The sequence below is a fragment of the Falco rusticolus genome, chromosome 5 (assembly GCF_015220075.1).
Source record: "Falco rusticolus isolate bFalRus1 chromosome 5, bFalRus1.pri, whole genome shotgun sequence".
NCBI classification, from domain to species: Eukaryota; Metazoa; Chordata; class Aves; order Falconiformes; family Falconidae; genus Falco; species Falco rusticolus.
In genome coordinates, this window is record NC_051191.1 from 46,097,625 (window position 1) to 46,123,452 (window position 25,828).

General features: G+C 39.6%; 1 long non-coding RNA gene across 2 annotated transcripts; it reads right to left on the reverse strand.

Moving 5' to 3' along the window:
- Window positions 1–714: 714 nt before the first annotated feature.
- LOC119148730 lies at window positions 715–24,708 on the reverse strand. Of its 2 annotated transcripts, XR_005104472.1 has the most exons (5): window positions 24,475–24,708; window positions 23,078–23,203; window positions 15,995–22,769; window positions 15,224–15,278; window positions 715–2,862 (listed from the first exon to the last, which is right to left on the reverse strand). It is a non-coding gene; the product is annotated as an uncharacterized LOC119148730 (long non-coding RNA). The 2 variants fall into 2 exon arrangements; XR_005104471.1 differs by lacking the exon at window positions 715–2,862 and having other exon boundaries at window positions 13,917–15,278.
- Between the last annotated feature and the right edge of the window lie 1,120 nt (window positions 24,709–25,828).

Consider the following 25,828-nt stretch of genomic DNA (forward strand, 5'->3'; position numbering starts at 1 on the left):
CTTCTAAACTGAACATGTGTGGTATAAAAGACAGTGAGGAGTACATTGCATAAGAATTTTAGGAGTGTATAGTAAAAGACTATTTTTAAGCATAGGACAAGTGTAAGGTCCTGCACCTGGCTCAGGGGAACTCCAAGTATCAATCAGTACAGGCTGGGAAGAGAATGGATGGAGAGCAGCCCTGAGAAGGACTTGTGGGTGTTGGTGGATGAGAAGCTCAACATGGCCTGGCAATGTGCCCTTGCAGCCCAGAAAGCCAACCATATCCTGGGGTGCACCTAAAGAAGCACGACCAGCAGGTCACAGGAGGTGATGCTCCCCTTCTACTCTGCTCTCATGAGACCCCATCTGGAGTACTCATCTCTGTGTCCCTCAGCATAAGAAGGACTTGGACCTTTTGGAACAAGTCCAGAGGAGGGCCACAAAGATGCTCAGAGGGCTGGAGCACTCTTCTGTGAAGACAGGCTGAGAGAGTTGGGGCTGTTCAGCCTGGAGAAGAGAAGGCTCCATGGGCGCCTTATGGTCTGCCAGTACCTAGAGGGGGCCTACAGGAAAGCTGGTGAGGGACTTTTTACAAGGGCATGTAGTGATAGGACAAGGGGTAATAGCTTTAAACGGAAAGAAGGTAGATTTAGATCAGCTATTAGGAAGAAATTCTTCACTATGGGGGTGGTGAGGCACTGGCACAGGCTGCCCAGAGAAACTGGGGATACCCCATCCCTGGAAGTGTTGAGGGCCAGGTTGGATGTGGCTTTGAGCAACCTGGTCTAGTGAAAGATGTCCCTCCTCCTGGCAGCTGGGTTGGAACTAGGCAATCTTTAAGGTCCCTTCCAACCCAAACCATTGTATGATTCTATGATAATTATTTTTAAAGGATAAAAATAGATGTTTTCATACTTCATTGTTTTGAAAAAAAAAAAAAAAGTCTATAAATAGCTGACATTTCATCCCCATAGTCTTGATTATCAAGACAACTTGCAAGAAAAAATGAGATTTCAGCATTTAGACTAATTATCCTGAGTTGTCTTTGAAGCTTTCAAGGAAAAAAGTATTGAAAATGTTAGAAACAACAACAAAAAAAGAGTTTAGAAGTTTACTTATGGAAGTAGGTAAACAGCAGAACCTACCCAGGACAGTTTTAGAGGTTACAAACCAGCTGGATTTGTGAATTGACATTTGGAAAATGAATAGGAAAAGTCAGCTATTCCCTTCATTGGTAAGGAAAAATGATCACAGCATGCTATTCTCAAGGCTGCTGTGTGAACACTTGCACATTACAAAAAAAACCCAAACCACAAAACAGTAAATTTATACCTTGCACAAGAGAATGTAATATAACAGCAGTGAAAACCGAACAGCCTTGCAAGCTACCATAAAATAAACAGGTACCATAAAATTAACAAAACCAGACAACCGTCATTGAGACACACACCAGAAAATGTTTGACTGATGGGAAAAGAATTAATGCACAAAATTTACAAGACCAGCATTGGGCAGTGTATGGGTATGGTGCAAGGTTCTCTTAGGACTCTGCATGCTCAATGCAATGCCTTCAATTAGCCACATTGGAGGCTGTACATCTTTTCAGAATGGTGGAAAAACTGGTGATGGTACTGGAATCTATTTTACCAATATTTTGAATGCACAAAGATCGATGTGTCAGAGTGGGCTGCAGGTGAGGGAACTGGTTAGAGATCAGGCAATCACACATGCAAGCAGGATGGATCTTCCCTTACCTCCATGTCAGTAAAAGAGAAAATACAAACTGTCTTGCTCTCGTTGATTTTTGGTTTGGTAGACAGACTGGAAGTGAGCACCTGCCAGTAAACAACATTTGTCTTTCTAAAAATCAATGTTTTCAAAAGTGAGAGACGATCTTGTAATAGAAAAGTCTTTGCATGCAACACAGGTCACTATTGCAGACCTCAGTGTGACAGTTTGGGTAGTACCTCTGGAAGCAGATATTTGCCCTGGGGCAACTGAGAAGGAGGGTTGCATCAGGCAGAATCTATCCTTTTCCTCAGATGTGGAAGGAAGGGCTAATAAGCCATCTTCTGAGGGTGCTCAAATTTCAAAATAACATTCCTACCATTGTCCCAGAGCAGGCCATGTGGCTATGAAGATAGTGTTAAATCTGAATCCTGTGTGCATGCTTCAGCTTCTACAAGATAACGTAGAAATAAGAAACTGAAACTGGACTTTAATCAATGGCAGAGAACAGAGACATGAGGTCAGGAAGCTGGGAAAAGAAGGGTGCTGCTGGACATGGGGATACAAAAATTGGCAATGAGAACATGCTGGGGTTCAAATCAGGCAGGTGTAGGGAGGCAAAAAGAAGAGACTTATTTCCTGTTTTATTTACCTTATGTGAATTGGGAGTAAAGTTTTCCTTTAAGGTAATTCCACCAGTTTCTTTTATTTATAAATGTTAATAACAAAGCAGATATTAGATACCTTGAGTCCAGCCACAAGCTTAGTGATGGGCTGAAGAAATTTTTGCATCAATGAATACCACCTTCTTCAAGAATACTTCATAACGTGACCAACTTTGCACTATCTTAGCCAAAGTATGTGTGAAACAGCTTTCACTTGTGTCCTGTTTCTGCTGGCTATCTGGAGAAAACCAGATTCATCCAGGTTCACTGTCTTCATGATGATTGCATGCCTCCTTCACCCTCATGTCCAAGCAGGACACCTGGGTGGGTGGCACCCCTAGGATGGGTGGCACCTGAGGGAAGCTCCAGGAGGAGAATGACAAAGAAGTGCTGTTGATATATACTGTAAGATTTGCGCTGCTTATTTTTCTACAGCTCCCTCATAGCTACTGTTTGCAGACTTGGAATCATGTTACTGATTCAGGCACTGTAAAAAAAAAACAGAACACAAAGGAACAGATTAAAGAAAAAAGAAGAAAAATAGCTGAGGCTAGTAATCCAAACACTGTATTATGAATAACAAACATTGTTGGGGTCAGAAAGCAAAAGGTTGGATTTCTCCCTCTTAGAATATTTATTACAGAAATTAAATCACTGGGTTTATCTCTAGTTTGGGGAACGCACTTGCAGAAAAGATGAGTTCACTTCTTTTGCTGTGTACCAGCACGATAATGTTCTATTTCATTTGCCTGTTAGAGTATTACTTTTCTTGTGATTATTGCTGTGTCAGAGTGTACTTTCTTTAAGCACGCAGAAGCAGCATAATATCTTTCTATGAAATGAAAGAAATTCTGAAGTTATTTGAATTGTGTGATCCATTATAGTGTAATATCTGGCCTGATGCAGTTGCATATTAGCCAGCTTCCTCTGCAGTCTGAAGTTGTTGTAAATACTTACCCCTGTGACACAGTTTCAGGCCTGTAACACACCAGTAGTGAACTTATAGTCATTAAGATGTTAGCACTCAGAATTCTATTGGAATGTTTTATTTCCCATTTCTGCCATTTATTCTTCTCTACAATGTGTCATTAAGAAAAATTTCAAGTGTGTGACTTTAAAAATACTTAGAAATTTTAAAAAACCCACTGTGTCTTCTGAATATTCTTGTGCAAATACTCCTACAAAATTAAGAGTGACAGTATCGGAGCTTTTGAAGAGCAATTAAAGATGATGAGGCAAAAATTTAGATCTACTCATTTTAATGGCAAAATTCCTGATGGAATTCCCAATGGTTTTCCCTACAGGACATTTACAGTCTCTATGTTTTTATCTCATCCATTTTGACATTTACAAAGGAATTAATAACTTTGAGAATTTCTAGATTCAAGAGTGGGTGACAGCAGCTTAGTTGAGCTTGTTGCAGATGAGACTGATGTCATGGTATTGGAGTGAGGGAAGAAACCAGACATGTTGAAAAGATGATATTTTTTTTTGCAATTGAAGACTAGAGACTAAGAGCTGCATTAGATCTGAGCTCTTTTTAGGAAATCAAAAAGCCTTGGAAACCCCAGTTTCCTGACTCACAGCTCTGTTAGCTGTGTTAGCGCTCTGACACAGACACAACTGTCCTACTGCAGCTACAGTGACAATGAGCAGTGGCTGGGAATGATTGTGGGAACTGACCAGCAACCTGAACCAGAAGATACCTACTGTCCTTGATGAATTTCCAGGCACTGATCTAAATATGCTATAAAAGCCTTCAAATTATATCAGACCATTCAAATGTCTGGGTGGCCTCTACCAAAGTTATCCTGTACCAGTTCACTCTGTTTGTGGCAGCCTATGTGTGCAATTCCTTAGTCAGGTATAGTGTCTTCTGGTTAGATAAAATCTTTTGCCATTTGTATGACATTTCTTTCTTTGGAAATAAGTTTCTTCAATGGTTTGGGGACCAGAAATACCACACAGGTAATAGCTAGACCTCCTAATGTTTTAGTTTCCAGTTTGAAGACATCTCCAATTTAAGCTAGGTCACAGAACTAAAACCAACAAAAAATAATGATAAAAAGAGAAGCAAAATCAACACCGGAGAGTTGTAATCCTCCAATCAAGTATATATCATTATAGCCAGTGTATGATAATATATTAATGTAACATAATATAATATATCATAATGGATCAAACAAGTGCTAAAAAATGCATTTAGGACTACACATGTATGCAGTTTAACCCTAACCTTATCTGCACACTATCCCTATGTTAATGTAAGAATCCAGGTTCTAGGTGACCTTACATTAAAAGAATGAAAAAAGAATATCCTTTTGCAAGCATGAATCCCATTTAAAAATAAAACTATATAGAATGAGCTAAAAAAATTTCAATGGCCAGCAACAAACCTTTTACAAAAAAGGAACCTGTTTTTTCAAAATAAAAACAAGAAATATTTTTCTGGTTGTTGATTAGTGGCATGCAGAAGTTACGGTGATGTTAAGTATCCTAGTCATCCATTCTAATTAAAATTTAAATTGAAAACTGGGTTCTAATGAAGAGGAGCTTAGTGCTGGTCTTGAGGGATCTCTTGTCAGTGGGCAAAGGAAAGAAGTGCACAAAGGCAAAAAAGATTTCACTCGGGCATTTACTTGGGGTATGCTGTACTTTAATACAAAAAGGAGTGCATGCTGCCTTTTTATTGCAAAAGAACCAATGTAGGAACAGTTGCTCTTCATGGTAGTGCAATCTAGTGAGAAAATCTTTCAAAGTCTAGCAGAGGAGCAAACAGCCATAAGGAAGAAATGATCCTATAATTTCATCCACCCTAGCAAAGTTGTTATGCTATTGTTCCTTTTGGATTGCTTGACAGCTCCACTCTGCCAGTCCACACAAATTGCTGATAATAAACATAGTGGGGGGTAAATCCAGAAATATCTTCCTGCACCTGCACCTGCTCACACCCAGTGTCTGAAGGGTCAACATTTGTTGAACAGCTACAAAAAGCATTGAAGGAAAATGCAAAAGAAGCTCTTCAACACACTTTGGGTTTGAAAACACCAGTACATTTGTTTTGAAACTTTAAAATGATGTTTTAATGTGCTACTAAATGTAATAAAAACAAAAATCAATCACACCCTTAAGCTAACAAATTGCCCAGTGCATTGGAAAATTCCCTATGCATCAAATGATAGCCTGCTAAATGAATGAAAATGCTAAAGCCGTAGCATCTTCCAGAAATAGCTATGTATCTCTAATGGTCTAATACAAGATAATGGAAAATACAGCAAGCGTATTGTGTTTTTAAAGCCTGTTTCAGTGCTACCTCAGAAGCAGAAATTTAAATGAATGGTTATAGCCTAATTCAATGTCAATACCTTCTACCAAGGGTTGTCAGTAGCTGTGATTTAGAAAAAAATCAGAAAAAAAAAAATGAGAAAAATGTAGGAGCTATGAAAGATCAACCAGATCACCTCAGTTTATACAAGAAAAAGTTATTCAATATTTCCTCATATGTACATTTAATTATGCTTTGTGCAAGTGCAATAAATTACCTTCTTAAAACCTGGAGCTCTCATTTGTTGCAGATCCCTCCTTGCAGGTTTGCTTTATGTTTTTGGTTGCTCCCCCCTCCCCAGCAAGGTAATAAATGTGGTAGTAAAGCAGCCTTTCTCTCTGGCTGTGAGCTTTCTGTAGATGAAAGTTAACTCCTGTCTTTCAAAACACTGTGAGTGGCAGGTTGCATACCAGTGCCGAAGAGAAATCTTGCCACTAATTTATCATGAACAAAATACAATGTCTCCCCACAAACCTCCCTCTGACACTGTGCTCAGGAGGTTGCAACAGCAATATTTCTCTGGCTATATTTACAGTAGAGAATGCAGAAACCATAACAAAATCACAAGGACAGATTTGGCATAGACAACAAGTTGAGTTTGATTAAAATGTACTAAAATTGTATTATTCTTTTTTGTTTAACAGTAAGCTTCAGTCAATGTTGTCTAATGTCAGTACTGTTAATGAAGTTGTCAAGCTTGTCACTTCCGTTGAATAACAACTTTGCTAAGAAACTGGTACTACAATTACCTCCAGCTCTATATGATTAAATTCATCAAAGCACACCAAGGCTCCAGATTGTGCCAGACCTTTGAAGAATTTCCTGATGGCTTTGTATTCTTGTCCATCAGAACAGTTCAACACAATACAATATTAAGAAAATAACTTTAAAAGTTTGCATTTTTTTTATTTAAAATGTATAGGATTTGGCAACATTTACTGCCTGTAATTTGGCCTCTTCTACCACCAGACCCCAGTCCCAGAACTTCCCTTTATTTATCAAATATCAGTCTGTAATATAAAAGCAACTCATGCAGTTCTTAACTCGATCTTTCACAGTAGCATGTGAAATGCATTTACACACAATTTTTTAAAAAAATAAATCTCTAACAGCAGGAGGACAAAGTTAAAAGAGGAGCAGCAGCAGTTTTATATCCACCCAACTCCTGCACTTGAATATGCTTCTCAACATCTCTCAATCAAAAATCAATTATTTTAAAGCACATAACTTTCAGCAAGGGGTGGGGGGTGGGAGGGGGGTGTGGGAAATATTTTCAATCTCCCTCTAAAACTAGGGAGCAGGTGAGGTAGGAATGCTTCTTCCTTGAAAAAATCAATGGGAGAAAAGAAGTTCCTGGATTCCTCGCCTCTCTCTGCTGACACAAAGAACCCCCCCCACCCCCTCCCCAGGGTGAGGTGATGGGTTTCACCACAAGGCACTTGAATGAGAGCTAACCTCCTCCTCCATCCTCATGTCTTCCTCTCCCACCAGGCTGCCTGGTAACCTGCAAAGGACCAAGCATCCCAAGAGGAGCCCTGTTCCAGCTGTGTAGCCCAGGGGAACGTACCTCTTTGGGCATGCGTGGCTTGGCACTTGTCCTTGCCAGCCTCTGGGGACACACCAGCAATATAACAACACAGGTGTTCCCCAAACTTTTCAAGTATTTTTTTTTGCTTTGTGTTTTTTATACCATCCTGGAAATGAATATGCACCACCTCCTAAAGACCAAGCAGGAGGAATCACCGCCCACAGATGCGATTCTGTGGAAAGTAAACTACCTAAGAAAAAAACCAACCAAACAAACACCATAAGACATGAAAAATGTAAAAATAAGCACGCTGATGTACACTGTGCTGGACACACACTTGTTGCGCTGCTGTAGCTGGGCTGAAGAGTGCAGATGGTGAAAAGGTAAATGCTGTACCACTGATATCAAAGGTGATTTGACAACCCACAGTATAGTCTAAAGCACAATGCTTGCTTGGGCTGCATATACTGTCCAGAATAAAGTTGTCAATGCAGACATTACAACGAAAGTAAAGTTCTGAGTTTGCATTGTAAGCTCAAGACCACAATGTGATTTCCAGACACCTACTCACACTTTTCCACAAGTAACCACCTCTTGTGGTTTGGAGAATGGGTAACACAGATGAATGTCCAATGCAGCTGCAGAGGAGTTATTTCCTCCTAGTTTCCCACTTGCTGCACTTCCCTACCTGGCCTGTGCTTATAAATAAAACACATCTAAAACTCTCAGGTTTATACTTCAAGACAAATGGAGTAGAAAGAGTTTGACAGACAGATCACCTGTGGAGCCGTCAGACTCTGGCCCATGCAGGGGCAGAAAGCACCAAGTAAGGTCTCACCCGCCACTCTCAGGAACCTCCGAAGTTTATTGGTATACAGGAGATGCATGAACAGCCCAAAGGGTCATACCAGTAGCCCTTCTAATCCACCAGAGGTCAATCTGCATGTGAGCCAGTAAGCAAGCAAGCCACCATAGATATGTATTAACAGGAGTTATCTGGTCAAGCCATAAAATTTTGGGAGGATCAACCTGTTCAAAATAGGATCAGAGACAAGACAAAGAGAGCAATGGATTAAAGTCAGTGTTTATCTTAGACCTCTGCATACCAATACAGAAGTATGTGGAATAAACAGAAGACTGAAGTCTTCATACATGATCAAAATTAATGCTGACTTGGCCTAAGAGACTCAATCCAATCACCCTCTCAGAATTATAGCTGATAAGAAACTTGCTCAAGAAGTACAGATAAAAAGGAAGGATCTGATATTTCAGATATTAAGGATGCATTTATTTGCTCTGAGATCCCAGAATGCAGAAGGGGTTTGAGCAGCTGAAGAGCTCTTAAGTAATGATTAAAGGGAGATACATGGTGGTGGGGAATCTATGAAAGTTCACCAAAACAGAATGATCTGGTGGAAGAGGCTTTTATGAGCAATAAGCAGAATCATTTAAATAAAAGGACTTGGCAGCACTCAAGCACTTCAGCTGTGCAGGCAACTAATGGAAACTGGATATACGTGGACACAGAATCCCGTTCTTCCTCAGATGCTCTGGTAACAACTGCTCGATACAGATGGCGGAGAAACCTCCAGAAACAAAGTATTTCTATATTTGATTCTGACTAATGGCATGAGTCATTTGAAAACATGAATATAGGAAACCACTCAAGTGAGCATCATTATGGAGAAAGAACAGCAAAACAGAAACCAATGCACTTCAAGATATTGATGATCTTGAAAAACTGACTGGTCAGCTCTCCAGGAACCGAGCTGAAAGGGAAAAATAGTCAAGAAGAAATGGCAGCTCCTTTACATGACTGTATAAAGGACACAAGTGCAAATCGTAATACAGAGAAACTGAGGGAGAGAGTTCAGTAAACAATAATCTTTCCACTGAACAGGAATAGTTGAAGACATACAGAAGGCAAAAATTATGTCAGCTTACAGAAATAGTAAAGGATGATAGAGATAGATTCGCAAAAGCATGAAATGAGATACAACTATGAAGTGGCATGGCGCGTAACTAGAAATCATTCGAGAATATTAGTAAGAGTAGGAGATGAAAAAATATGTTGGAAAACAAATTGCAAAGGAAAAATTATCAACAGGTAGTGATAAGAAGGACAAAACTTACAGCTTTTTTGCATTTTACTGGAGAGGATAGCCACAACATGGCAGACACCAATACCAATGTAAATAGGGTAATAACAGTTTTATTATTATATTATATATATTATAGTATATATATATATATATTATTATAACAGTTCAATGCAGGCAAATAAGAGGTTAAAAAGTAGTTACCTCAATCATTGTATTTAAAGATCTCCCTGAAGCAACTTCAGAATCATTACCCATGGTCTTTGAGGATTCATGGGTGACTACTGAGATACTAGAAAACTGGGCGGGGCCAACAGAAAGCTAATATTTATACAGGAAGAGCCAGAGAATTACCAGCCCAATTTCAAATTGCCTACAAAGTACTGGAACAAACAAACAAAGGATTTTTCATAAGCCCTAAAAAGAAAACAAGGTAAGCAACAGTCTGAGTTGATTTGTCAGGAACGATCACATCAAAACAATCTAATTTCTTCCTGTGACAGCAGAATGACTAGTTGATATGGAAGCTATAGTAGATGTCACACACCTTCTTTTCAGCAAGGCTTTTGACACCGCCTCAGGAGAAAGCTAAAGAAAACTGTTCTGGAGCAATTTGTTTCAGGTTATGTATAATGTTGGAAAAACATAGTTTAAATGTAGCTACCAGTAGCTGATTATCAAACAGAGGACTGTATCAAGCAGGGCTCTGCAGTGTATTGCACCTGACTCTGCTGTTCTCTGATATTTCCATTAGCTACCTGCATGAAAGAACTTAAAAAGCGTACCACCTTACTAATGCTAATAACCAAAGCCCTGTTGTTCCAAAAATGCTGTCACACAAGGTCAAGAAGCATAAAGATGCTCACAAAATAATCATCCAGCACTGAAGAATCTCTGCTAAAATATTGTGCTGAGTTTTGAAGAAACTGAACAAAACTGCACATCATTGGAGAACCTCTAGAAAGAGAAATGGGAATGTTCTGCAATGGATGACTCCATGAGATTGAAAGACATAATAACAAGCACCCAAAAAGGCTTTAAAAACAAAGAGAATAATCTATTTTTCATTACGGTGGTGGATGAGCAGGCTGTGGAATGCCCATGCTTTGTTCTCAAAGACAGACAAATGTGCATGAGGACACTTGGCTTTGTTGGTCTAGCACTGTTGAAGACAGACTAGGATGATCTTGAACTCTTCTCTCAGTCTATCTTTTCCATGATTCTAAAATCAGAGAAAGGTGCAAAGCATATGAGCTAATTTCTGAAAGAGAAGTTTGTATCTTGCATTGTCAGTTCTAAGGCAGCAGGCACAGTGCAGTGCCATGGGGACATACCCAAACTCTCTGTAAACATAGCGATCTCAAGTGCCTGGAGTGACAGAGAGTGCAATTCTGGCTGAGACTTCTGCTCCACCTCTTGCTTAGTTAATTCAGTCATGTCTGCACAGCACTCCTTTCTGGAATGAAGACATTCACCTGGCAACTAGCTCATGCCTAACGACTTCAGGTTTTACACTCCAAATAAAAACTGTGTGAAAAGAGCATCCTATCTGGAGATAAGATGGAGGTTTTCATTGCTCATGCAAATGTTCCATACTTGTTTCAGTTCCCAGGGTTTGGAAGTATCTTTAGTGACTGGATATACTGGTTAAAATAGTATGGGGTTTTTGTTGTTGTTGTTGGGTTTTTTTTTTTTTCTATAAGTTCATTGTTTTCCAGCTCTACTTTGTCTTCGCACATAAGTTGTTAAGCAAAAGGGTACATGAGTAAACTGCCTTTTCTGGGCAATGCCCCTTCCATACATAACAGTCCTGTTACTTTGCAGCCTCTTCTGATTTCAAAATCATAGAATCACAGAACAGCCCAGGTTGGAAGAGACCTTGAAATATAATCTGGTCAAATCAAAATCTTACTCAGTTTTAAACTGTGCCATAAATTTGTCTTCTTAGATCTTTCCAAGACAGAGTTGCTTGAGCTGAGGAGCAGCATGGAGTTGGAGGAAGAACAGAGTCTTTTCAAATCACGGCACTGTTGTCGTTTTCAGTATTATTCTGTATCCAGTCAGTTAGATAACCAGTTTTGTTGGGTCACTTCTCAATCGACTGCTTCACGCTTGCATATCAAGGAGAGGTTTACCGTGACCTGTCCACAGTGATACACTGGTCTTTTTCCTCAGTGGTTACAGCTAATTTCAGAGCAGTAATGTGCATAAAAACCTCTGATTATTCTCTCTGAAGCCCATTAGCCTGTCTTTTTCAGCTGTGTTTTCATTTGCCACTGTGCTGCCTAGTGGGTTTTTTTTGGTCTGCCTGAATTTCACACTTTGCTTCATCATGGCACAAGGCTGGAGGCCAGTGGGGGGTGGCAGAGGCACACAAATCTCCTAAGAGTGGGGCCTGAACAGCAATGTCTTAACCTAAGGAAAAGCCAGGACATCACCTTGACTACTCTAGAAGTAGACCTGGGTTTGCTCCCCTCTGTGGGTCTGACACACGTGACTACTCTGATAAAGCCACTTCCAAATACCTACAAAATTGGTACTTACACCAGGTGAGGGAGCTAGCCCAGTATGTGTTACCAGCTGTTCTGAGCTTTTCATATCCTTCAGCCATCATTTCTTCGCATTACATTTTCCCTTTTGTTCATTTCCCCACTTCCTTCTGTTACTGTATGAGAGCAGAGTTGTGGGTAATCCATTTTGTCATTTTTTCTTCTAGATCTCAATTATTATTTCTAACCTGCTTTGCTTCTCTGTCAGCATTCCCTCTTGCTCCTAACCTTTTGTTTTCTTCCTTCTCCCATCTGCTCAAGACCGATTTAAATGAATCCATGGGAAATTAATGTGCATGGAACATTTGCCTGCAAAACTAAAAGCAAGTGACTTGCTCCACTGGCACTACATTTCTATACTGTATATGCTGCAGAAAACTACGTTCACGTGGCCAGCAAGTGCATATATCTGGAGACAGGGAGGAAAGGTGAGCAGAGCTTTTTGTCCCTCACAGAAGCAACAGCCCCAACCGTACCCATGACAGGGGCTCAAATGACTCCTTAGAAATGTCTCAACCAACAAAAGTATTTAATCCTGAGCATCACATGACACGTGAAATGGGAAATCCCACATTTCAGTCTCTTAGACTTTCTAATGAACTACCTTTCTCTGCAATGTTCATATGACTGCATTTTCTGAACCAGCAATGTCTCTCTATAACCTCTTTCAGTGACTGTTTTGTCTCTCTCCCCACCCACCCCCCTTCATGCTTTTCTCCCTATATTGTGAACGCTCCTCTGGCTTCTTAGATTTTCCTTTTACCTAAAGCCTCTAGTCTCTTTTCAACTCGGGAAGATTGAAGAGTTATGCCATTTTGTGCTGCTTGACAATTGACATCCTCTGAGAAGTTAACACTTTACTGTTGTTGAGCAAGGAGTGCTGAATAGCTGAAGTATGTCTGCCAGGAATGAAAGAGCAAGTTACCAAGCGCAAGCATGCCTGTTCTCCCGTAACAGTTTTTAGCAGTTACTTTTGACCACCAGTCTGTGACTCTCCTCACCCATCTCCATGAAGTACAGGCTGAGAGCAGCAGCAGGGCATCACAAACAAGTCAGGAAGCTCCTTTCCCCGCGAAGCCAGCACTGGCCTGAACGGGTAAACAAGGACCTACGGCAGGGATTTCAGTAGGTGGTTTGGGACACTGGACTGGTAGTTAGCCCGATGCCATTTTGTTTAACCAATAGAAATAAACATGCTCTTAAAGTTAAGCATACACCAATGAGTTAAATTAGCTAGAAATTTAAAATCAGCTATGGGATATTTTGCTATTACATATATGTCTATGTTGGGACCTGTTTCTTTTCATTTGCATGTGTTTATGTACTTAAGAAATATTCATAAGCAAATCCTCCCTCTCCTACATGTTTATTTTCTTAATGAAAATGTACTGCAATTTGTTGCTTTAGAAGCACTGGACTTTTACCTGTCAGATACAAGAATTTTATATCATTTACTTATGTCCTTATTTCTGTATTTCCTTCTGCTTTTATTTTGTTTTAAGATGAAAAACTACCAACAAAAGATATCCAAATGCCATCTGAATGTATTATTAGAAAAGGAAGCAAAGCTCCCTGTCACATTATTATATGTTCCCAGCAAATACTAATAGCTGTTTGTATGCATAATAAAAATATGTATGTATAAAACATTGTATATAGAGCGATACAGCAATGAAAAATATCCCTCTGGGGCTTATAGTGTTATTGTCTCAATGAAATTCAGATCCTCTTTTCTCCACTAATTTAGCAGCATAGAAAACCAGAATCCTTCCAGTCCCACACTGTGCATCAGAAAGGCCTGTGTACATAGACTGTGTTTCTTTAATCAGTGTAAATTCACCCTGCAATTTTCTCTCCCCACTGCTACCCCCTTCAGCAACAGCTTAATAAATAAATAAATAAAATCTGTTTAGCTGCTCCCTGAGTTGAGTGCAGCCAGACATCCTCTCTAGGTCTTTAGGTAGATGAGCAACCGTGCTGACTCCAGTGACTCACATACTTGTAATTATGTGCACACAAGGAATCTACATCCTTAATTTGTTTTTTGCCTCCTGTGGTGTTTAAATCATGAGACTTTTTTTTTTTTTTTTTTTTTTTAACCTGCTTGTTCTAGTCGGGTCTCAGTAAGTTTCTTTTTTCACTGTTCTAGCTGCCTTTCCAGGTGCTCCAAAGTACAAGTATAAGGCTCCCACCAGAGTCCTTAAAGAAGAAATATTTCCAGGGTGAGTATACTATATTCATAAATGAAACCTAACCTTTTAAAAATTACACTGTCAGAAAAAACCATTAGGCTGTAAAAGAGTTGAAGTAAACATTAGATTTTAATATCTACTGCTGCTTAGATTTTTCTGAACCAAAAATCCCCAGTGAGCACTTAAAACTTCATTACTACGCTGAAAGGTTGTGAAAGGCTATTTAAAGGTTTTCAATTTTGCTGAAGTCTAGAGGTTATTACGGCTTGAAAGAATACAAACCCTAATATTACATGGAATGAAAGGAATCAAATTTATGTTCTCATCTCCCCTGTAGTTTAATCCAGTTCTATTAGATTCAATGGAGAAAATTAGGGCAGGTTGAAACTTTTCAGAAGGCTGATGAAAAATAATATTTGGTCATTGTAGAAAACATTTCTATCTATTACTCACACTCTAAAGGATATTCCTATCTCTCAATCCCACAATCACAACTTATAGTGTTATCAGCCTCCTGCTCAGAAACCTATGGGCTATGCCCTGCATAAGACTCATACCAAAATGTCCAGAATCACACAAGAAAAATGAGGATATCTGACCACATCTCAGAACTGAGATTATCTATAACTTGATATGCAGGCTTTCATTATAAATATTTTAAGCTCTTTTCTTCCTTTACTCAATTTGGGAAGGAATACTGAGTGACTCAAATGTTATGGGCTATCTATTATCATATCAGACAGCTATAATGGAAGTTGACCGAACAGTGCAGTGCAAATTATGATAAAGAAGAACTTTTATACTCATCTACTGAGCAGTCCATCAGACTTCAGGTTTGGTCAGTCCCAAGTGCTAAACGAAGAAAAGCATGTGCTTGGTGCACAGCTGTGATTGTATGAAGAGCTGTTTGTCTCCAGTCCTACTGGGACTGGAGAGACTGGTAACCCACTTCATTTCGGTGCTCTGGCCATTTCAGGGTCTCAAAACTGAAAGAGATAGGGACACAACTACAGACATTTCCCTCAAATTCTGCTATCTTAGCATAAAACAGTGAAAAATACTTGTAGTTCTGCTTAGTACCAACCATACCTGAATGTCTTTATGCCCACGTTTCTACCTTGGAGCCAACATACTGCCATTTATTTTAAAACATACCTGATGATGATTGCTTAAATGCTTGTACATGGCTGTAGCTGTTTTGTCCTAAATCCTGGAGGGTAAAAAAAAAAGAACAAAGAAGATAGCTAAACAGTAGTATGCATTTAAAGAAACAAATCTGTGCATTAAAAGAATACCCTTAGTAGAGACTGGGTCCCTGTAAGAGGAAACTACTAGACTGCCTCTTAATGGCTAAAGTGTTATCACCCTCTTAGACATAGCAGTCACAGTGCAGTTGAGAAGGGGAGAATAAGTAAGAGTCTTGGAGATACTTCTTCCATCCTTTGCTTGCTGCTTTGGGACACGTCTGGAAGCAGAGCACCCCATGAGCAGCTATGTGATATGCTGGTTATCTCACTCCTTGAAGGACCACTCTTGGATGTATGACACACCAGAGCGCAGCACTCTCCACTGCTGCTCCTCCAGCAAGCTCTCAGTAAGACCAGTCCTGAAGATAAGCAGTACCCACCAACAAAGCTATCCTGAAGAGAGCCTCATATATCCATATTACACCTTTCATACAACACTGTTCCTTACTGTCTTGGAGATGTTCAGTTCCAGACTTTGGTCCTAATTAAAAAAGGGGGGGTGGAGAGGTACTACAAGTGTTGCCAGCCCTAACCCTAAAACAATCTGTGCCTTTAACTTCTTCCTCACCCATCCTTTGCATCACCTATTGGCTCTTTTTTTTTCCTTCAGAAATCACATGATTCTTAATGCAACACTTGCATGAACTGGCAAGGAAGCACAAAGTGGTTTGGGACTCACAGAACAAAGTAGTGGGAAGGGAACTCCAGAGGTCTTCTGGTCCAGCCTGCCACTCCAAGGGGGTCCAGCGAAGGTAGGTTGCTCAAGGCCTCCTCAACTTGAGTTTTGAATCTCTGGCATGGAGAAATCACTGTCTCTGCAAGCCTTTGGGTGTAAGAGTATTTGCCTATTTTTATATAGGAGTATTTCCAGCTATAAAGATGCAGAAAGACATACTGTGTTTCCAACAATTATTTCCTGTCTTGAAACCCAGAGGGCGTGCAAATAGGCAGAATGCTACTATCAACTGCTTAATGAGGTATAGTGGTTTTAAGATGCAAATTGCTCTTCAATTTCAAATCTTAATTTCATTCACTTGGGAGAATGGCAACTTGCACTTAACACGTGGACAGAAACTTCTGTTGGCATTTTTCAGAGAGCACTGGCTGTTACAAAAATCACTTCTTCAACACATCGTTCCAAAATATTCATCAACATTTCAGAGCTGATACATCTTCTACATCAATCTAATACATCTTTAAATTTTTGTTAAGTCAATAGATGTCTACTCTTTGTTGGTAGGAGAGTTAATCTTCATATTTTCCTCACATAATATGTGCCAGAGCACAGATCCTGCTCTTTCCTTTATATGTGTTTAAAGACAAGTTACAAAAAGGAATTAATTTCTTAAATATTGGCATGTGCACAGTTTTCACCATTCTTGTAAAGGTCAGTGAGTATGTTGTCAGTGGAGCAGAAGCAAGTAAGTGCTCCTTTGCCCGGGAAGGCAGGTGTTATTTGAATCGTTCTTGCTAGGCAATTTTCATCTTCCTTTGAATTTATTACTTGTGTCAGCATCAGTGACTATAAATCAAGCATGAGTTGCCTGTCCGCATGGACATTTCTGTTGTCTCCTAACATAGGAAGCTAATGAGGAGGAGGAAAAGACATTGCAGAGGGGATGCAGGTAGGTGTGCTCCCAGAAGGAGGATGTGAGGACAGTATTTGTCCCAGCTCCCACACATTTCAGTGCAAGAGGCATGGTTTGAGGTTTGCCTTGGGCCATGGACTTCTCTGCCCAGCAGCTTCTCAGCTGTGGAGTCCAGCTGAAGTTAGTGTAAATCAAGATTTTAAGAGAATCTAAATCTTACAAACAGCACTTGGGATTACACAGGAATCCAAATTTTTTTTTTGCATGCCCTTTACTACCACACAATGATCACATTATTTTTCAGTCCTCAGAAGTACTCAAAGCTTTAGGACAGCCACACCTTTGCTCATCTGGTTCTGAGTCTAGCCCAGTACCATGCCATTGGCACTGGCTACCTAACCAGCAGCAAGTATTCTTTTGGCCTGACACTGTTTCAGGTCTCAGTTCGTTTCCTTAGAGTTCTAAGCAAGCACAAACCAAGTTGTGAGATCAATGACCTCTGAGTCCTTGGTCCTCTGAAGTAACTGTCTCTTGCAGAGATGTGATGGCTGGCAAAATCCAACCCTGAATCCAGTGGGGCTCGGCAGTGTTCAGCAAAAAGCAGATGAGTATACCACATACAGATGCAACACACCAAACTGAGAAAAATATAGAAGTTTTTAGTGGGTTTTTTATGCCTCCAGCAGACTTACTTTCTTTTACAAAAGAAAACAAGTAGAGAAAGCAAGCAGGGTCTCTGCTGACACCTTGTAATTTGCAAGTAAGAAACTTTGTGCTTTATGCTCAAATCTCCTGATTAAACTGAGTTGAAAGATACAGTTTCAGGCTGTTTTCCCTTTCGCTTATGGTGTTTCCAGAATATGGTCCCAAAATACACATTTAAAAATTAACAGGAGCTGAATGGCTAAGAAATGAAAAATGCATCTTAGCTTTAACCATGGACTGCAGCAGATACGTCCATAGGTTCCTCAGAGAAAATGGCACATATTTATAACACTCCAAATATTTCTTCAAACAGTTATAAAATGGGATGCTAAAACACACACGCACATGGAGAAAGGCAAATGAAGTCAGCATTACTGGGCTAACTTTATAATACAAAAATCCATCAACATTAGCTTCATAAATACCCTTTACTGAGGAATCAGCAGTTTCTTAACATATCCAAATGCTTTGGAAAGAGCTGTTTCTCCCATCAGTGCTCAAATGGTGCTTTTAGTAAACTCAGCAAGAGGTCTGAGAATGCATCCAGGAGGAGACTTCAGCTTTGCTCTTGGTCTGAAGCACACATTTCGTTAACTCAGGGTACAGATTCTCTGTGCAATGCTGTCACACGGGTTCCAAGCGGTGACTTTGAGGGGCACAGCTTTAAGGGGTTAAACATATTAATGATGACATACTGACGTTTCTAATGCTAATGTTTAAATGGAATCTAGTTGATTAATGAGGTCTTTCATTTGCAGTCACTACAAAAACATTTTTTTTTATCTTACTTGCACAGTCTACAGTACTTTCAAAGACACTGGCTGCTCATTATGAATAATCACACAGTGTTCATGAAAGAAGAATACACTGAAAATGACAAAATCCCCAAGTTATTAATGTGCAAATATTCAATATAAAGTGATAATTATTTATAAAAAACACTCTGAAATGTTGTAATGTCATTTGTATAATTTCATGGTGGAAAAAAGAAAAAGAAGGGATGCAATTTTATTTTTTTATCATGTTTCTAATATTTGCTATGCCCAGGATTAATTTTCAAGAAAAATGTAAATCTTCTTTTTAGACAGCTGCTTCATTGAAACTTAAAAAAAAGAAAAAAATAAAGAAATCAATTTGCTTTAAAAGAGTAAGAATATAAACACCATACAATTAACTGTTAATGATGTTGTAAAGCTGTTTCTTAAGAAACATATTTAACTCCTGATATTAGAACTAATCCTCAGATTTACATTAAAATATATTCTACTATCTCAATTTCTGTTCTGACATTCAAAGGTGTCCTTTTTCTCTGGAAACATATTGATACAGAATCATTGCAATAGCCTGTTTTGTGAGCTTCTGTGTTTCAGGTATTAAAATAATAACAAAAAGAAAGCAAGCATGGGAACGTGTTAACATCAAATTTAACAAATTCAAGGACAGAACCTTTCCACATGGTGCACATTTAACCTATAGAAGACTTGAAAAATAAAAAGCGTCTTGGAGGCAAGGAATAAGCTTCAAGGTGGGAGTCAGTCTGCAGCTGTTGAAAGCAGGCAGGGAACTTATTAGGGCAGAATAAACCATGCCTGCCTTGTGAAAGAATCCGTACCCTTTCTATTGAAGTAGCTGGTAACAATTAGCCACACGAATTTACACGTTGAAATGTAGGCACCTAAATTTGTACCGATTATACTCCATCTATAGTACATCTAAGGTACCCACTACCGCAGAACATGATCATCTAAATTATCTCCTATTCATGATGCTTTTTTCTTAGGAACAAAGTAGAGAGACTAGGACAGTGAGTGTGACATGCTGCAGCATGTCACGTGGAGGTATAATGAATGAAACAAGCATCTGGCCTGGGTATGTCATGGTTGAAGTAATGCAAATCGCAGCCTTGAGAAAGCAAAAGGTTCGAAGCCAACAAAAATAATGAATTTGTTTAATTTTCCTGTCGTGGAGCTATTTGCTGGCATTTGTTTGCTTATGTGGCAGTCAAATTTAATATACAACAGTACTCCTTGACATACCTAGGTCTAGGGCTCAGAGATTTCTAAGAGATTTTTTCCCCTTCCCAGACACAGGAAGTACACATACTTTATTCTGATGCAGATCTCCACCTTTCCACCATGGTCCTTAGTGATACCAAAAAAAAAAAATAGGTGGGATGGGCTGTGATTTGAAAGTCATTTTAGCCTCTATAGGGTTTTGAAGGCCTTTGAAATGTGTTCTGAGTTTCACATAACACCTTTACTTCAAAGCAATGAAAAGCTTAAATTAGTGTTGCTTGAGAACATTTCAAGACTGATTTTTCTGTAAATTAATTTCTTGCACTATTTTCGCTGCTTTTGGCTTGCAGTAATTTAATCAGTCTGTAATCTTCTATCAGTTATCATGCCATGCTATAACGTTCCTTTACACTTGAATGGAATCTCTGAGTATGCTTCCAACCTATTGAGGGGACACATTCTAGGTGCTGCTGGTCCCAGATTTCATGTTTCAGCATCTGAGAAGCACAGACATGATTAAAATAGGTTGATGTCAACTTTAACTATTCTATTTTTCTCATTATGTGCACTGAAGATAACCTACCCTCACAGACTCATTTAAAGTCCTATATTCAATTGATAGTTGGTTTATGTTTCAACAGAGATTGTTTGGAAAATATGGAGATTCCTTAGATAAGATTATATGAAATATCCTAAAAGGAAAAAAATAATTCCTGATTGTGCAGACCAGTTGCACAAAAAATTGTTTCTGGCTGTAATTTTTATGTGTTGTTTATGACAATTTACAATAGGCTTTTGCCACAAATCCTAGGCAGAATCTATCAATCTTTCTGCCATAAAGTGAAACAATGCTTCACTCCCTTTGTGTGACCCTGGTGCTGTAATATTTTTCTAATTAAGATCACTATAAAATTCATTTTTCCTCTACTTCCTCCTCCACATCCCACTCCAATTTTCTCTCAGAATAAGAAGGCTACCGTTTCTGTCTACTACCAACATAAATCAATTCATAGCAAATAGCCTAGTGTGATATCTATTAACTTGTCACCAGGGATAAAATTTATTTAAAAGTTAAGAAGTGTTTTGCAATATGAAATGCTACCCAGTGCTGCAGTAAATAGTATATGCTTCCTTAATAAAGCACTTTTTCAGGCACCATTTTTGGAAATACAGTCTACCGGTACTGGAAGACTGGATGAAATTCACATACCATGAACATCTTTAGTGATTAGTGTCCCAGGAGTAACAATTACTATTCTAGACAGCTTGCCTTGTATTATGTCAACAAGATTTTTCATTGGTTTACTGTCCCTTCCTTTTTTCTTATTTTCCCAAAGAAGCAAATAGATCACCTTTTTTAGATAGGGACCTAGGAAAAATACAGAGCAGATGGATAGTCCAAATAATTTTCTTATACATATCATAGCATGGAACTCAGCTAATTCCATCTTTCTTTTCTGCAGGTTTTATGATGATTTGATTTTCGTTGCACAAATATGAATGTATCTGTTAATCAACTTTGGCATGTGCAAAACTGTGTAAGAAATCTTCCCCTATTTTCTAAGGAGATTTAAAAAACTCTGTTTGGAGGAAATCACCCCACTGATAGGTGTATAAAATAAAGTAGGGTAAAATATGCACTACAACATTTGTTTGCCTAGTCAAATCACTTGTATTTTTCTGTTTTGCTCTGTTTATTAATATCTAATGAGAAATAAGAAAGAAAAAAAGACACAGAAAAAGAAAACAAATGACAATAAACCAGTATTTCATCAGATTACTGAAAAAAGGGAGAAAATAATTCATCTCCAAAGACTTACATGAAGTTTTTTAAAGATAACAAGCGTAAAGAAAATAGTTGGTATTGTATGTTAAAGTTCTCTTTAAAATCCCATTCATTTGTAAAGTAGAAAACATTGCTGTATTTTTCCAGTTCCATGTACCGCCCTGTGTTAACTTCTCCTCAGAGATGTGTTGGATAGGTCATTTGCAATTTTGCATAAAATGGAATGTTTCATATTTCCCTTATCTAAGTATGATTCATTTAGCCACTAAAATTGCTATTGAAACCCATTTTGCATCATTAGCTGATATTACTAAATCGTTCAGCATGCTCAGAAAACACAACCATGGGAAAACATATGTTCATGTGAAGCACTTTTGATAAGCTGTTATAAAGAGAGTTCCAGTACATAAACCCATAACTTCTGCCTATAAAAGGAAATGTGCAACAAGTAGGCCAAATCTTGATTATATCTCTGATATTAAAGCTGCAATTTTGGTTTATTTTGCCAACATTTGTCGTGATTATGCCATCTGTGAATGACCCCTTTAAACTCCTCTGCAGTCCTGCACAAAGTGAGAAAGAGCCATTTTAATGGTTTACTTCCATTTCATATTTAGTTTTTGTTTTAGACATTCCCAGTTCATGAGTTCTGGCCTGGCCTAGGAATAAGGAGATGCTGGGTTTCCTCCCAGCCCTCTGGCCTGACCTCTGCCCAGCAGCCATAATGCAGCTTTGGGATGAGGGGATGCTCCCTGCAGCACAGGTCGGGGGGGGGCAGACCAACTGGCTGCCTGCAGCTCCGGAGAATTTCCCAATTAACAGAGTGTGGTGGATACATCTTGTCCTTGCTTGTAATAGTCAGGCAAGGCAAGAACCATCTCTTTCTTTTTCATCATAGTCAAGCAAGGCAAGAACCACCATAAAACATTTTTACAAGCAACCAGTTGCTATGGGGTTATCATTTTTCTTTGAAAATCTGCAGCAATCATATTGATTCTTTTCTGAAAAAAGATACAGGAGAGCCAAAGCTATGTGTATATGTTCCTTTGACTGTATGATCAAAGCTCTTTAAAGTACAATAGGGTCTCCTTTCCAGAAATCCAGTTGGTGAATTGGCATAATTTCTACCTTGCAGGTTTTTGCATGTTAAATCAAAAGACAGAGTATTTCCATGATACTGTCTGGACCGAAGCTGTGATTTGGCATCTGGCAGCAGATCTTCTGTGGCCAGTCACTGTCCCATCCAGCCATCCTTTCCAATGGTTTGTTCCTGGCTGTGAATCATTGTGTCCCTGCTGCTGTGTTTCTGTCCATGTGGTCAGGTAGGGTAGAGAACTCCATCCAGCTGAAAAATAACCTCTGGAAGTAAATAAACAAGAGTGTTTACTTTCCAGCCTGCTCCACTGCCTGCATGGAAAAAAATCTGTGCCAGCATGGGACTGCAGGATGAGGAGAGAGGCATGAAACACAGGGCAAGAGCCAGCAGCAGGGACAGCTACTGCTTGTGCTGGTGAGGCCACCAAAAACTGTTCAGCACGCTGTGCCCACAGCACCGTGCCTGTCGCCTATTTGATTTTCATCATCCTCTCTTTAATTGAAGTTCTGCCTCCTTCCTTGTATTTCTCAGCAAGCGATTCCTCAGTGTGTAAAGGCTTAGCTCCACTTACCACTAATGCCTCTACTGCTCTGTGCAGAGGGAAGAGCCAGCACCCACTCGGGCAAGTCAGCAGAAATAGCTGTCCTTCTATCTGGTCAATGGCACCAATAGGCAAACATTTCTCCACTGTGTTGATCTACCAGCAAAACAAACTTCTCACGAAACTCAGTTAAATATAGCAAACCCACTGTTTGCCTTCCTCCCTGAGAGATATCACAAGGACATTTGGAAATTAATCTGAATGGCATTAAGTGTCTTTCTGACACAGGGTAATGATCAATTCACCAGCAGGTAACACACACAGGTTGACAATGAGGTGCCCTTACAGAAGTGACAGAGGGGAGGTGGTTTTAGTCTTCAGGGATCAGTACTTCCCAAAGCCCTTTCCCTTGTGTTGCATAGGTCCTCCACAGCAGAGGGGAGCTTCCATGGTTTGGTTCAGATAGGATCCTTCCAGCAACATTTTGCAAGGCAAGTTGCAGGCACTAGGCAGTGCTCTAGCAGGCTGCCAATGATCGGTTTAGAAACAGTACCAGCACAGAGAGCTAATTTGAAATACTTTAAGTGGTGAGAAAATGCTCAGAACATCAGTATCTACAGTACCCAACTCGCAGGCACATTGGAGAGGGAAAGGGCGTTGGCAGTAGGGCACCTCGGGCCAGGAGCAAGTTGCTGTCAAACACTTTTGAGGGTTAAGATGACCCTTCCCGTGTCTCTCTGGTCCCTGCAGCACCAAGGTGAGACAGAGACAATCCACAGGTGATGAAAAATACAGCACTTTTACCTAACCTGTGAGTCATCAAAACAATCTTATTCCTTGACTTCTGGTGGGGGAGGATAACTCCTAGAAAAAGCTGATGATGGTATGTATGCACACAATGTTTGCTGGAGACTATCACCTTTCAGTACAGGCACACAAAAACATGAGAGATTTGTAAAAAACATTGAAATGCCACCACTGTATGAACCTCCACAAATCTAACTGAAAGATTTTCTCCTTTCCAACAGCATAGCAGACTCACTCGGTACAGCTGCCTAGGTGCTATTTTTGTATTGTATTGCTCAAAATCATTGTGTCTCACTGCTGAGAGGACTGTTGGGCAGTAGGATGAAAGAGAAACAGTGATGCTGTGTCTGAGGAGTCATTTTAAAAGCTCCGTGAATTTAGTGTAGCTCCACAGAGGAAGGTAGTGTTGCTAGCTGACAGGATACTCTCTACCATTAATTAAAGCCTGTTTACTTAGGGATCATATCTTCATGCAAAGGAAGAGAATTATTTTTAGAGAGATTTCACCTTTATTGCCATTGAATGAAATTAACGTTAGCTGAATGGCTCACACAGAAACATAAAAAGCAAAAGCATTTTAGAGTGTCAATTACAAGCATAATGTCTGGAATGGCTCTCACCAGCAAGCAGCAGCTACTGGCCCTTGTGAAATGACTCCTCAATGCCCTCTCTTTCTGCTTCCCACCGGTGAATGTGCTGGCTTGTGATTCTTCAAAACAGCTCATTTCACTGCAGACAGAAGCAAGCATGATTAACCCACTGTCCAGGCTGACTAAAGCTATCCATGTTCATGGCAGCATGGCTACAACCCCAAACCTGCCCCCTTTGAAAGAAATCGTTACACAATATTTATTCTAAGCTCTTTGCCTGGTTTTAGGGCTTACGTTTTGATGAGCTGGAGACGTACCTTTCCCTGATGAAACCAGTCGGTTCAGGGACAGCTTTGATCTTTGCATGTCTTCCATCCAGCAAAAGGATTTTGCAAACAGTAACCTTGAAGGAAGTTGGCTTTCAGCCATGAGCAGGAGAAAGTAAATATTACACACCAGTTAAGAATTTTATGGAGAATTTGGGAGTAAGACTTTGTTTTAATAGAAAGCAAATTTGGGAGAAGTGAAATTTTTCTGTCATGTTTCAGTTTCCAATGTGCAAAATGAAAATGAAACAGATTGGCTTATGTTGGATTGATCCATGCAGAACTAATTTAGTTTGCTAAATACAATTAAAATATCTTGTCTCAGGACAGTTCAACATTAATCTTTCCCTGAGCTGCCACAGTGCTTCGTGGGAGCTACAGTTTATTCTCTTCTGAGAGGCAGGTTACCTGACAGATCGCATACCTTATGGTCCACACAGTTTTAAATGAGGCTGGAAAAAATAGAGATTGCTTCGTTTAATTTCATTTTGATATGTTACCTTTGGTTAAACAAAAAACTGCAGGGAAATTTTGGATGAGAATTTAGGAATCCACCTGTCTGGAAAACTAAAAATTCTTTTGTACCATTGTCTGCAAAGTGCAGAAGTAGATTGTACCTGGCCCTCCAGGCAGGTGGTGAACCTGCTGGCTCTCTGGAAATGAACGGCTTCTGCGGGTAAGTTTGGAGAACCAGGACAGCGATGCATAACAACAGCTCAGATACCTCAAAGCGAACCAGGAAAACAAGCTCAAGGTACATAACCCAGACTTTTACACTGCAACACTTCTGTGCAGAAATCATCCACCGTGATTGCCAAAGGTGTGATTTTATTGCTCTAAAAGCTCTCTGAATTATGCCATTCAAGAATAAAGGCAGCAGCTTTCCCCTCGAAACATCTTTGCACAGCTGGATACCTTGTCATTGAATACTTTCCTCTCAGGTTTTTTTTTGCCTTTTTTTTTTTTTCCCAGCACAGTTTCAAAATTGATCTCTCTCCTTTCAATAAGCTCAGGATTTTGAAGGGTTCAGCTGTAGAGGTAACAACCAGTTTTCACCA